Raw genomic sequence first — 10,651 nt, forward strand, 5'->3', positions numbered from 1 at the left:
CTTTACCATTCTGCTTGGGAACCGCCTATAATGTGTGTAGCATGGAAGATATCGAGATCTCTTGGTTGTTATGTCGACAATGAAATTATACCGCTCAAAATATTATTCATATCTATTTCAAAACCGAGATCTGGCACCTCTACAAATCCCTCCTTCCCTCTGCGAAGGGCCTATCTATTTACTTTTTTGTTGAGTCATCATCCTCTTATTAAAAAGCACCAGTGGGAGAGCACCGCTGTCATTTGCATCCATTACTGTTAGTTTACATTGAGTATGACTGGATCTCTTTTACCATGAATTACAATTTCCAGTCGGTCCTTGATCTTTAGAGGTGCTCTGCATTTATGTTTTGCGGTCTTAGAAAGGGCTAGCGAGATACCATCTTATTATATCATATTATGATTGTTTTGAAAAAGTGTTGTCATCCGAGATTTACTATTATTGCTCGCTAGTTGATTATGTTATTGATATGAGTAAACATGAGACCTAAATGTTATTGTGAATATGGTTAGTTCATAATCATTGCTGAAAACTTGAATGCTGGCTTTACATATTTACAACAACAAGAGCAAACAGAGTTTGTAAAAGTTTTTCTTTATCACTTTCAGTTTGTCAACTGAATTGCTTGAGGACAAGCAAGGGTTTAAGCTTGGGGAAGTTGATACGTCTCCATCGTATTTACGTCTCCAAACACTTTTGCCCTTGTTTTGGACTCTAACCTGTATGATTTGAATGGAACTAACCCGGACTGACGTTGTTTTCAGCAGAATTGCCATGGCGTTATTTTTATGCAGAAATAAAAGTTCTCGGAATGACCTAAAAATCAACGAAGAATATTTTTGGAATATATAAAAAAATATTGGCGAAAGAATCAAGGCCAATGGGCCCACACCCTGTCCACGAGAGTGGGGGTCGCCTACCCCCCTGGGCGCGCCCCCTGCCTTGTGGGCCCCTAGTGCTCCACCGACCTCAACTCCAACTCTATATATTCATGTTCGGGGAGAAAAAAATCAGAGAGAAGGATTCATCGCGTTTTACGATACGGAGCCGCCGCCAAGCCCCAATCTCTCTCGGGGGGCTGATCTGGAGTCCGTTCGGGGCTCCGGAGAGGGGAATTCGTCGCCATCGTCATCATCAACCTTCCTCCATCACCAATTTTATGATACTCACTGCTGTGCGTGAGTAATTTCATTGTAGGCTTGCTGGACGGTGATGGGTTGGATGAGATTTATCATGTAATCGAGTTAGTTTTGTTAGGGTTTGATCCCTAGTATCCATTATGTTCTGAGATTGATGTTGCTATGACTTTGCTATGCTTAATGCTTGTCACTAGGGCCCGAGTGCCATGATTTCAGATCTGAATCTATTATGTTTTCATGAATATATATGAGTTCTTGATCCTATCTTGCAAGTCTATAGTCACCTATTATGTGTTATGATCCGTTAACCCCGAAGTGACAATAATCGGGATACTTACCGGTGATGACCGTAGTTTGAGGAGTTCCTGTATTCACTAAGTGTTAATGCTTTGGCCTAGTACTCTATTAAAAGGAGGCATTAATATCCCTTAGTTTCCAATAGGACCCCGCTGCCACAGGATGGTAGGACAAAAGATGTCATGCAAGTTCTTTTCCATAAGCACGTATGACTATATTCGGAATACATGCCTACGTTACATTGATGAATTGGAGCTAGTTTTGTGTTACCCTACGTTATAACCATTGCATCAGGAATCACATCCGACATAATTATCCATCACTGATCCATTGCCTACGAGATTTCCACATATTGACCTTTGCTTAGTTACTTTTTCGTTGCTACTATTACAATCACTACAAAACTGCTACTGTTACTTTTGCCACCGTTACTGTTACTTCCATACAACTTTGCTACTAAATACTTTGCTGCAGATATTAAGGCCTCCTTTGGTTCATAGGGTAATAAAAACATAGGAATAGGAAAATCATAGGAAATGAGATGACATGTATCTCAAATCCTATGAGTAGGAATAGGAAAGGTGATGCCCTTTGATTCACATCATAGGATTTTTTCCATTGAGTCTAGGCTAATGTTTATTTTCATATGAAATGTGAAGGATAGGAAGAATTCCTCCATAGGAATAGGATTCCGTTCCTACAAACCAAAGGGCTCTGAAGGAATTTTTCCTATAGAAATCCTACCCTATAAAATTCCTACAAGATTCCTCTAAACCAAAGGAGGCCTAAGTTTTTCAGGTGTGGTTGAATTGACAACTCAGCTGCTAATACTTGAGAATATTCTTTGGCTCCCCTTATGTCGAATCAATAAATTTGGGTTGAATACTTTACCCCCAAAAATGGTTGCGATCCCCTATACTTGTGGGTTATCACGACCTGCTGCAGGGCGCGGCTTGGACGGGGCGGCATGGTCGGCTGGAGGCGGGGGAAAGGGGCGGCGTCATAGTGGCCTTCAGCTGGCGGATCTGACGATGCCAGGGACGGGAGCTGGCTGGCGGCGCGCCAAACCGTAGCTCGAGGTGGTTGGGACGATGGGAGTGCGGGCCAATACCTTTGCCTTGCTCAGTCGGGCTGGCCCAGTGACATATTGGCCGTAATTTGAGTCCCCAATAGGGGTAGTAGTTCAAACCAAACATTTTTCTTTTGAAGGCCTGGCTAGAATTGCCAAGTTTCCACCATTCTCAAATACATTAGCGATTCTGATAATTCTCAGATGATTTCTGGGGAAGAAACGAATTCTTTTGCGATTGTGATTCTCCGAGTAGTAATTCTTCAGAAATTTTTTTCGAGGGTATGCAAATTGCGTACCTTAACTTTATAGAAGAAGAGAAATGAGACATACAACAACGTCAACCACTTGCTGCGAACAACGAAGGCGACCCACTCCACACCCGGATCGTACAAGGACAACCAAAACAACAACACGACAACACAACTATGACACAAAAAGCCTACCCTACACCGAACCCCTTGCCGCGTCTCGGCCGACACTGAAGACCTCCGAAAAACAGCAACTCCAGCTTCCTTGGATAAGCCGGCGACGACCGTATATGGCGCCGAAGGAGAAAGATCCGGGCAGCGGTGAACGCCGGAGGAGCGCATCATGGGACCTCGAGTCTCCCAACACAAAGCTCCCAACAGAGTAACAACCTCAAGGACGTTGCCATCATGCCGATCCTACGAATCAAGGCTTTCGCCCCGGAGACAGCTGCCGATACAAGGTCGCGAGGAAGATGGCGTTGCACTCGGCGAAGCCTCCAGGAAGGTGAATGACACCCGTAGGTGCCATCAATGCCGGTCCGCCCACAACCGAACAAGATTTTCATCCGTAGCACCGCACATCTCCACGTCTCCAAGATCCCGGCCAGTCCCGATCAGATGCCTCACGCCGCAGTCACCGCAGCAACTTGCCATCGAAGCCCCCCTCACTATCGAGGCAACACGCCTAAAGCCATCACCTTCAACCTCGACTAGGAACCACAGCTACCACCGAGCGGTGCACAGCCAGATCCGCCACGGTGGCCTTCACCCGCGCCAGGGGACTGCCACCAGAATGGATCCGACCCGCACCTCCGACCACACTCCGGCACCCACGCCGCCGAGGCATCGCCGCACGCCTCACACGGCAGCGGTCGAACGCCCGCTGCCCGCCAAGACCCTTCCTGGCCAGGCCTCGCAGCGCCGCCGCCACCGCCAGTGTCGGTGTACCACTAGCATCCTCCATCCTGCTACGCCCCACGTAAGGCTTCGGGGACAACCGCCGCACTCCCTGTCGTGAGCACCCCAAGGACGCCTGCCAGCGCCGACGCACACCAGATCCGGGCCGAGATCCCCGGACCCGCGCCGCCAGCCTGCACCACCGACCCGCGCCTAGGCAACCACCGCCGGGGGCGAGTCACCGCGGCACCATCGGTCCCTGCACCGCCAGCTCCCGTAGGACCGACCGCTGCCCGCCGCATCCCCCGAGCAGCGCCTAGCTCCAACCTCTGAGCGCTGCCGTCCGTGGCCGCTAGATCCGGCAGGACCACGCCAGGCCGCGCCATCCCGGAGCAGTGCCCGCTCCAACCAGCACCGTCGGACCACGCCGACACAGGCCAGACGCGCGCCGCCGCCGATTTGCCTAACCCCAAGAGGAAGTCGTCCCGCGCCGCCAGAGAGCCTCGAGGGAAGGGGGACCCCGCCGCCGCCGACGCGCACACGGGCTTTGCCCGGCGGCGTCCGTTGGCGGCGGCGAGGGAGGGAAGGGGAGGTGGGGGGTGGCGGCGGCGGGGATTAGGGATCCGCCCAGACCGCTCGCGGGAGCAGCACGGGGGAGATGGGGGGTTGGGTACGTCCGAGAGGATATCCACTCATAATCGAGAGTCGTCTGATTTAAAACCCATGTGTAATGAATGTAATTCTTCAGAATTGAGCCAAAAAGAATTGGGCCTGACCTTCATCTTAGCTCGAGCTGTCTCTCGCTCTCTACAAACTATACATCCCAACGTACAGTAGTAGCAGTAGTAATACTATTCTGTTGAAATATAATACTAAGCTGCTTAGCCATGAGCCGCTACCAATTGAAAAAAGAAACAGCGGCACCCATGCTAGCTCGGGTTAGGTACTGTCTGTCTGAACTCTGAACAGTTCTCAATGCATGTAACCCAATTATACTCGACCGACTCTTCCGGCGACATCACCGACTAGTAACAGTAGTAGCGGTGGTGGCACCGGTGCGGCGGTGCCGGAGGTCGCCCATGTTCGTTTTCCTGTTCCCTCCCGTCGCTGAGAAAGAAAGAAAGAAAGGAGCGGTGGGGCTACCTGACCTGACCTGACCTACTGCTACGTCCTTACCCGTACCGCGCGTTCTGCAACAGGTCCCGTCTGGGTCTGGGCCCGTATCGCCGCAGGCATCCATGTGCGATGAAATGAAATGAAACGCCATCGCCCACGCCACGCGCGCCGCACATGTATCTATGTACCGGAATGTACACGTCGTACGGATACGATGTAATGCCACGATCCATCGGCAGTGTGAGCGTGTACCAGCGAGCATGCACCGTTTACCTACTCCTAGTTCGTAGTAGCAGTGCCAGTATGTGTGAAAGTGGGATGTTTTCTTTTCGAAGACCATGATGAAATCGGACAGTTGGTTCGTTCTACTGAGCTGACACGGACGGCCGGAGATTGACATGACCTTTCCCATGTGCCATAGTATTACTGCTGCATTGAGTAGTGACGTGAGCTCCTGCGTTGTAATGCGAGTAATGCTGCGTCCATATGAGCTGAATTACGATGACCGAGAACACGGTTGTGATCATACACGGTAGTAGTATGAATGTATGATGGTATGAGGACACAATGAGCAGAGAGCACAGCGAACACTTGCGTGCTCTGTGGTTCAGATCATGAGCAATCCAATCTCTCTCTTATCCCTGGGCCCTGGCTTAGTAGTGTGCAATGAGTGGCGACTGATCGCCAAATCCACAAGACCACAAGGGAAGGGAAGGGGCCGTCTCTCCGGGTGCCTTTTATCCTATGCTGGACCCTGGCGCGCGGGCCAAGAAAAGGTAGGTGGCGCTCGAGTGGCGCCATGATTGAGCGTGTGCACGGGCCGATTCCCAGATCTGCGCGCACCAAAATATACCGCGCGCAGCCCCGCCGGCACGGCGGAGCTCCAGCTCCAGCATGGCATGGCACCAAGAGAAAGGCGAGCGAGCTTGGCAGCGGCCCAGGCCACAACTCCCAGGCCAGATGCCGGCCGCCAGAGAGAGCGAGCGAGCGAGCGGCGGAGCGGACTGACCCGACGGTGCTGGCATTACGCGCCGCCCGAGTAATTAAGCCATCATCACTGCCCGCGTGCCCGTCCCAGGGCCGTCTTGTTTAATGCCGTAAAAATGCCGCACCGTGCTGGCGCGGTAGGTTATGTATTCATGACTAGTGCTACAGGCCAAGGTTACTTAATTAATAACTATCCACGGAAGCCTGCAGCAGCGGCACTGGCACTCGAGTCCAGCTCTGCCCGTGTGCTTGACGCGATGGCGTGCTACTATATGACTTGTCCTGCTTGAATTTTTTTTCTCTTTGAAACGGAAGATTGAACACATCATAGCATGTGTATTTGCGGTGGTCATGATGTGTGTTCAAGTACTATTATTGCAAAAGGAAAAAAAAACAGTTGGTGTTCTTGCGAGGAGCTGTACGCACATTCTCATGAAAACAAGAGAATTTGGACCCGGATTTACTGATCAACCGTAAGATTTGTTCATTCCCCGTTTCCACTGGTGAAGGATGGATGACAGCCAAGCACAAGTAGTGAATTGCTTTTGTTCGTGCTCTATTGGCGAGCTTGAAACGGCGCACGTCCAAGGGAATCCATCTCCATGGCAGTGGCGGTACGCATCGGGTTCTCTTCCTTCCCCCGGGAATCAGAGCGTCCTCTCCTCCCTGACTTGCCTCGGATCCAAACGCAGCTACAGTCTGCGGCGCCGCGGGTCCTCCTGTGGCTGCAGTGTACGCCTCAGAACAGCACAAGGAAACAAAAGCGCAGCGCACAAGTGAAGGGAAGAGACGATCGCTACCGGATGCCGCCAAACAGACAGAGGCCAAGGAGAGCGCTTTCGCCCCTGTCGTTAGTGTAGCCTTCCGATTCAGCAGAGAATCCACAGAAACAACAACCAGAGAAGATGGATCTCCTTGAGAATGCTTCCCTCCCTTGGTCCATACTGGTTGGTAATTAGAGCAACCAACGGGTCAATCTAAATGGATGGCGCATTTGTTCGTTTTTTGTCCGTTTGGATCGTTCGCCTGTCCGGCGTTCACCGGGCATTTAGGTCGGCAGTGCGTCCAACGCGTCGACCCATTTCATGTCCGCGCTCAACTTTAAAAGAAAAGCTTGCGGCCGATCATGTCAGTGGTCATGTCTCATCATGCTAGCGCCGGCATACAATGTCGGCTTCAGAAAATTCACCACAGTTCATGCTGGCGCACTCGCCAACCGGCCGGCACACATGCCAGCACACAAAAAATGGTGGGACTTAAGTTCGATCATGCCATCCCGACCCCGTGGTCATGCCAGCACACCTGCCGGCATAAAAAAACACGGCGCTCGCCGCCATAGATCACTCATCATCGAACTTGAGCATGTTGGCCTGCATCTTCTCGAACCACGACCTCTTCCTTGGCGACAGGTGTTAAGATCCACCTTCATGATCTCCACCCCGGTCATCATGCTCGCGAGAGCCACTTCTTTGACCTTGGTCTTGGCGTTGGCGGCCTCGATCTCTAGCATCTTGGCTTGCTTCTCCGCCTCGAGTTCGAACATCTTGACTTGCTTCTTCGCGTCCATCTCAAGCCTCCTTCTTTGGATCTCCATGAAAGCGTCCATTTGCTCGGCCTTGAAACGTCGACGCTCCTCCTCCCTTGAGTCCTTCTTGTTCATCATGCCCTCCACGCTTGCGATCAAAGCGTTGGATGCCGCATCCCGCTTGTCCTCCTTCTTGAAGTTGGTCTTCCCCCGCGGCCGTGCCGGCTCGCCCTCCCCAACCTTCTCCACGACTTTCTTCCCCCCACGCGATTTGAGGGCGGCGTATTGCGCCTTGAACTTCTCCTCGTCCTTGATGACCCGAAAGCAATGGGAGAGGTTGAAACACTTGCCATTGTGTTGAACCTTGAATGCCTTCAAAGCTTGAAATGCCTACAAAATTTTTCCATGCAAACATATGGGCAAATGATATGCAAATGAACACGCAAGCATGAACTTGTGCGTCGCCCAAGTCGCCTCAATCCTTGGCGCCCTGCACGCGCCCCTTCCCGCCCCGCCCCCCAAGCGTGGCTGCTGCCAGCCTGGCCCCGCACACCGCCCCGCACCCCCAAGCGTGGATGCTGCCAGCCTGGCCCCGCACAACTGGCTTGCGTGGCCGTACCTGCACTCGCCGCTCCGGTCGCGCATGCGCATGCGCTCGGCGCGTGCTCTCCCTCAGCGGCGCCCATCGCTTCGCATTTAATGCGAACTAACCATGCAGACGAGACTTTCGTGGCCCCGGCCCATACACCCACCGCTCAATCTCCGGGCTCCCAGCTGGTCATGCATGTGAACCTAGCCCACCCAGCAACTGACGCCTACCCATCCCCTACATGCAGGCCTCTTGAGAACTCCCTACCATCGCCGCTGGCCCATCCTCCCACACCCTCGCCAGGTCTCATCGGAGCTCAGCCGGGATCACGCACCCCATACCTCAACGCCTTGCTCTCCTCCCCAAAACACGCGCCCCCTCCCGAGGTGTTGCGCCTGCCCGCCCCTCTCTCCCCTCGAGCGGCTAGACCACACCATGCCGGCCGGCCTCCACGCATCCTTTACAGGCCTCCTTGTTTCCGCTGTAGGGCAAGCGACCACCTAGTTAAATACTGTCGAGACCCTCTTCGTTGTGCACGCTGCGGCTCCAACGGACACAAAGCTTTCGAGTGCTTCTCTACAATGCCTCTCGCCCTCTCGCATATCCCACTCCGACGCCCCCTCCCACCATGACCAACCCACAAGCTAGGGCCGTCACCCATGGCCAGCAGAGAGACATCCGCGTTGGCTCCGTCCGCATCAACCTAGACGCGCCCCCGCCATCTCGCCCGCCGTCACCATCCCCCATGCGATGCTCACCACGCCCTCCTCTGATGGCGACTCTGCCCCGGCCTCCCAGCGTGCGTCCCCGCCACTCATGCGTGCGTCATCTGTCGACAGCCACACCCCTTCTCCCGGCCTTGCCACCTCGGCCTCCTCGGCGGCTGCGGCCATGCCGGCGGGGATCCCACCTGTCGGCGCCTCGCCCGCCCACATCCCGGACATCTTTGTCCCGCATGGGCTGGTGTACGACGCCAGCCACTTCGCCTATGCGCACCTCAACACGGCTATGGTGGAGCCGCACGAGTTCATCCGCCACCTTTTCGACTCGTGCCTTCCTTCTGCGGAGTTCGACTTCGCGGCTGCCTCCGGCTGCTCTGCGCTGCTGGTCTTCGACTCCGCGGAGGGTAGGGAGGAGGTCGTCGAGTTCTTCCCCACCACCTTCCTGGGCATTAAGATGGAGCTCCTCCGCCCTGAAGACGCCGACAACCGAGCCACCATGATCTACGACCGCCTCGTCGAGATCGACGCTGCTGCCTACCCCCTCGAGCTATGGCACCACTAGGGGGCCAACTTCGTGTTTGGCCACCTGGGCATGCTCTGATGCGTTGACCGCCGCTGCCTCCATCCTGGAGATTTCACCACCATGCGGGCCTTCGTCCAAGTGGAGTCGTCCGCGAGCCTCCCCGACCGCTGCATCCTGCGTCTGCCGCCAATGCAAATCGTGGAGGTTCGGCTCTCCATCATCAAAACTTGGGCCATCATCGGCGGGCTCACTGTCCCCCTGGACGGTGACCACGACGACCATGGGCCCGAGCCGGAGGCCATTCCCCACGTCCATGGGGTCTCGGTGAATGGCACTCAGCCGTGCCCCTGCAACGGAATCAACCACAACGACAACTTCATGCCCCCTCTGTCACCCACCGCTGCCCCCAACGGCGGCGACACCACCGGCAGCCAGTCCCCGCTCTTCCATGAGTCCCACGCGCCCACCCCCGTCCACGACGATGCTGTCATTAACGCCAGCAGTGATGATGATGGCGCCAACTCCATCACCTCCGATGGCATCATGGTGGAGAACTCTTTCTCCGCCCTTGCCGTCGATGAGGAGGACGACGAGGCCCACCTCGACGACCCGCTTAGTACGACATGCCCCCCCTCAACCTCCATCAGTTTGCTTTCCCTACCTCCCTCGTCTAATGCACCCGCTTCTCCACTCTTACGACCAGCTGGGGACGAGGGTGACCATGAGATCGTCGATCATTGATACGTCCATTCTGCATCATGCTTTTATATCGATATTTACCGCATTATGGACTGTTATTTCACTATATGTCACAATACTTATGGCTATTCTCTCTTATTTTACAAGGTTTACATAAGGAGGGAGAATGTCGGCAGCTGGAATTCTGGGCTGGAAAAGGAGCAAATATTAGAGACCTATTCTACGCAACACTAAAAGTACTGAAACTCCACGGAACGTCTTAAAATAAATAAAGAAAAATCCTCGCCAAAGATGAAGGCCAGGGGGCCCACACCCAGCTCACGAGGGTGGGGGCCCCCTAGGGCGCGCCCCTACCTCGTGGGCCCCCTGGTGGCTCTCCGACGTCCATCTTCTCCTATATGAAGTCTTTCGATGAGAAAAAAATAAGGAGGAACTTTTTGGGACGAGACTCCGCCGCCACGAGGCGGAACCTTGGCGGATCCAATCTAGAGCTCCGGTAGAGCTGTTCTGCCGGGGATACTTCCCTCCGGGAGGGGGAATTCATCACCATCGTCATCACCAATGCTCCTCTCATCGGGAGAGGGCAATCTCCATCAACATCTTCACCAGCACCATCTCATCTCCAAACCCTAGCTCATCTCTTGTATCCAATTCTTGTCTCAAAGTCTGGGATTGGTGCTAGTAGGTTGCTAGTAGTGTTGATTACTCCTTGTAGTTGATGCTAGTTGGTTTATTTGGTGGAAGATCATATGTTCAGATCCTATATGCATATTATTACCCCTCTGATTATGAACATGAATATGCTTTGTGAGTAATTACATTCGTTCCTGAGGACAA

This window comes from Triticum dicoccoides, chromosome 4A, assembly GCF_002162155.2.
Source record: "Triticum dicoccoides isolate Atlit2015 ecotype Zavitan chromosome 4A, WEW_v2.0, whole genome shotgun sequence".
NCBI lineage: Eukaryota > Viridiplantae > Streptophyta > Magnoliopsida > Poales > Poaceae > Triticum > Triticum dicoccoides.